Source organism: Pinus tabuliformis, chromosome 2_1 (assembly GCF_031772625.1).
Source record: "Pinus tabuliformis cultivar Carrire ecotype Pingquan chromosome 2_1, CPIR1, whole genome shotgun sequence".
Taxonomy (NCBI): Eukaryota; Viridiplantae; Streptophyta; class Pinopsida; order Pinales; family Pinaceae; genus Pinus; species Pinus tabuliformis.
Window position 1 is genome coordinate 305,306,250 of NC_142299.1, and position 4,640 is coordinate 305,310,889.

Genomic DNA, 4,640 nt, shown 5'->3' on the forward strand with positions numbered 1-4,640 from the left:
AGGCTGAGATGCAGAGCGTTCATAGCTTCGTGGCATCATATCTTAAGACAGCTGATACACAAGAACCAGCTGCCGACACCCAGAATGATAGCGAGCAAGTGGCTGCAACACAAGAACCAGCCACTACCCCGGGTGACACACAAGAACCACCTGTGGGAAATATTGATCAAATTGACGTAGCAGAACCTCTGCCTCCACTGGAATCCACTGTCTCACAGGATCAGCCTACTATACCCGCCCTGCAAGAAGAAATTGAGTTTCTGAAAGCTCAGATTCAGGATTACCAGGAAGAGATAATAAGAATCAGGGAAGCATATCAAGAAGAATTCAGCCTGCATGTTTTAGCAAGAGCAGCGTCGGCAGCAGAGAAAAGCAAAGATATCGAGTATCTGTGTGCAAATTGTGGTGAGATATATGCTCAGGCAGGGTATAGGTTAGTACAAGAACCAATAAAGGAAGCCCCCGAGGCTGAAAATGAAACAAAGGAGTCTGCTGATGCTGAAGTAAAAATTTCACAATTCTCTGCTGAGACAGAAAGACCTGTTGCTACACAAGAACCAACAGGATCTGTAGAAAAAGTGCAGTCAGGAAGCCCTGTTGACACACAAGAACCAACAGGAGCTTCAGAAGAAGTACAGTCAGAAAGCCCTGTTGATACACAAGAACCAACAGGAGCTTCAGAGGATGTGCAGACAGAAGAACCTGTTTCAGAGGAAGTGCAGACAGAGAAGCCTGTTGTTACACAAGAACCAACAGGATCCTTAGAAGAAATGCAGTCGGTGAGACCTGTTGATACACAAGAACCAACAGGTCATCCAGAGAACATGCAAGACCAAGACCAGGAACTTACTGACACACAAGAACCAGTAAGTTCACCTGAAGCTGCACAAGATCAAGAACTTACTGACACACAAGAACCAGTAAGTTCCTCAGAGGCTGCACAGGAACAAACAAAGGAGCTTCCCGACGCTATGCAGGAAGAAAAGGAAGAAGAAAACAAGGACTCACCCCGGCCTGCCCAGACTAGTATGGAAGAAGAAGAAAAAGAGACAGATTCACCATGGTCCACCAAAATCAATCTGGAGAACAATGAATTAGCCCAGCAGGAGAAAGAAGCTCTGGTTAAAGATGAAGAGAGAGATGCTGGATCATCCCAGCCCACTTCAACAGAACAGATGATTCTGGTTGATGCCTGTATGCAAACAGAGCCTCCCACTGTTACGGATGCATGTATAGAAACAGAAAGCTTTCAGGAATTGAAACGTACATGGTGGAGAGAATATCACCAGTCTCAAGGCAAAGCATTTGAACAACAGAAAGGGACCTGGTTTGACCATGCTTATAAGAACTGGGAAGCACTGGAACAGTGCAGGGCCCAGTATAAAGAAATTAAGGAACTGAAACACAGGATGTCCCTGATGTTTGAGTTATGTCAAAGGATGCTCGCCACAAGGAAACCCTCCTTCAACTATGCCACATTCTTAAGGGAAAGGCTTGCATTCATTCAGCTGAAGGCCATCAAAGAGGGGAGGCCTCATCAAGTCGTCACAGCAGATCAGTTTATGAAGACTTTTGCAGAGGCACCCAAAAGCGACCAAAACCTGCTATGTGAATTGTACCTCCATAATGAGGCTGTGTCTGAAGAAAGAAACATGAACATGACACCTGTAGTAGGTGACATACAATTGAGAGCTTTCATTTCCTTTTTGGCGAATCAGCTTACCTGGCAAAATGCCTATGTCTCAGGCCTCCAAAATGAACAGAATTGTCTTTTGTGGATTCGGTCTGAACCACAGAACGCTGCCACTTTCATTTTGCAACACTTAAAAATGATAGACAATGATGACATGAAGGATCATGTTATGAGACTGCGAACAGAGGTCCTAGCAGACTGTCAGCAGTATGTAAAGACCAAAGCATCATTGGCTGTGAAAGCAAATAAACTATTCTGGGATAACTGCCCCGCAGAAAGGAAAGAATATCACCCGTATAACCCATCAAATCTGCAAGTAGCATTATCAAGGGTACCTCGGTATGTTGAATGCGTGCAACAGTGTGCTGAGAATTGGATGGGATACAAATTCAAGTTCCCACTTTTATGGTTGCCGGGTGATCAGTATAAGGGTCAGTTTGGACTTTCTAACAGAGAAGAGGCAGCAGTATGGAAACATATACGAACTGTTTGTGGTTTCAGAGACAAGTTTGATGTTACTCCCTACAGCTATTGTCTTAGTAATCTGCATTGTTCGTCCCAGTTCTCCGACTCAGACTCAGAGTAGACATTGCATGGGGACATGCAATCTCTTCAGTTGGGGGGGATGTTGGGACTCACAATTGACCTATTTTTGACCTTATCTTTTGCCGTATTATTACCCTTTTGCAGTCATAAGTTGAAAGCTTTTATTTTATAATGACATATTAACCCCAAGGTATGAAGTAACCTTCCGCATATCTATGTTTAATTGTTTATTTCATATTCGTGAATATCTTTATACTTATCCTTGGAAACGCTGACTAAATTGTCAAATAATTGTCTTAAGCTTGCAGGAGTTATAATGTATAGTTGCTGTAACACTAAAAACAACAACTACGCAGTTGCTGTAACACCAGAAACAGCAACTACGCAGTTGCTGCAACATCAGAAGCAGCAACTCCGTAGTTGCTACAGTCAGCAACAACAATTACCTAAAGCAAGCTATTTTGTAACAACCACGAACAACAGATGGCAACTATCTAAAGAATCTTGACGTGGCATAATCAAGCGGAAGTCTAAAGAAAGAAGAACACAGTCAGCATGAACAACATGGGGAAATGGCGAAGGAATATGAAGATCCCGAGAACACGGTCAAAGTCAGTTACCCGCTGTGTAACAGCTAAAGCTCAAGAAAAGAATGTATTATCATACTGTTGTAACAACACTCTGAATTGCTTATTTTTGACAAGATTGGTTAACTGAATAGGCTGTAATACTTTATTGTAATAGATGTCTCCTCTATAAAGAGGAGACATCTACATGAAAAAGGGATTAGTCGGTGTCTATGGTCAGTCTGTAATCGAGATTCTGAGCACATCAGCAAGTCTGAACTCTGTTGTATTTAATCTTTTTGGCAGATGAATATAAAACTGTTTTGAGCACTTAATCCCGTCTTCGTTTTCCTGGGGAATCTTGTGAGAGGGACTGGGCCCACCTTCCTCACAAGATTCACCCATTTACTTTCTTGTCAAGTGTGTAAGTGTGCAGTAGTTTCTTTCTGGTACTCTGTTTGGATTTGATAGCATTACCTCTGGTATTCTTTGTTTTGCTAGTACTCTGTTTCATTAATCACTTGAGTTTGTTTCTCACCGGTGAATGAGAGTGCAGTGTGCGTTAGTAAATCTGATTACAGGGGCAGGTGCTGAACGTCCCCATCTGGAGGATAGGGTCCTGATCCTCTGCCAACAGAGCATCCATTATTTCGCTTTCCAGATTCGTAGTTTTAATTAATTGCTTTCATCTTAACAAGTACTGTAATGACATAGCGTAAGAATTACATATACTACAGCTTTTCGATGCTTTTAGACTTTAAGTACATACTGTACGCAGTAACCTTTGAAATAAAAAGACGTTCCCTGGTTGACAATTAATGTGGTACTTGAATGTTTAATTCATAAACAATTCAACTAGCCAACAACATGTACTTTCATGCTCCTTTTGAATTCAGGCTTCCCTATCCCCATGTGACTCACAAACCTTTGGTGCTACGTGACAATGGACATGGTCCCCAGTGGACCTCCTGTAATTTGATACAAACATGAATTCAAAAAAACATCTTTGAAAATTCTATTTCCAAACACGTACCTTTCCATCGATGAGTGCCACCCTGAAACCTTTGACTTCCATTGCTGAAATGGACACCAGGTTCTTCTTGCGATCAGGTACATAAAGGAGATTCTGTAAATGAATTGAGTTACCCTCATTCAATAGAGAGGTAAGATTCCCTACACCCTTTTTTTTGGGGATAGGTGGCATCGGCTCCAAGTATAATCCCACGATTGTTTCCGTCTCTACAAAATTAGAGAGTGCACCCTTCTATTTGATGAAGTGTCTTGAAGCACTGGGGTTCCTTGCTTCCGTTAAAGAGTCGGCCATTTGATGACCTGCATTACCAGTCATTCCTTTGATCATTGAAGATGTCCCTGGAATGATTGTTATCTTTGTCAAGAGATGTGTCTCTGCCATTCGGACACTTCTTCGCATAATGGCCGAACTTATTGCAACCAAGGCATCCACCTTTCCTTCCACCCTTAGATCCGAACTTCCCAATGAAATGATCTTTAGACGGGCCATCAGAAACTTCTCCTACGCCATTTTGATAATATGCTCTGCTTCGACTTCACCCTTTGTGAACTTAGAAGAGAGATGTGGAACCCATTGATCCTTTGTCTTGTCCCTATTGTCTTTGGTGATTGCTCTTTCACTCTTACTTGGGCATTGTCTTCACCTCAGCTTTGATACCATGTTAGTTTTAGGAATGTTCTATGTTAGATCAATTTATTTAAATTTTCACAGTTAGCAATCACATCAGCATTAAAGTAAACTACAGATAGAACATAAATATAAATTGCAGAAGACAGGCCAAGACAAGAGGACACAAGATGTG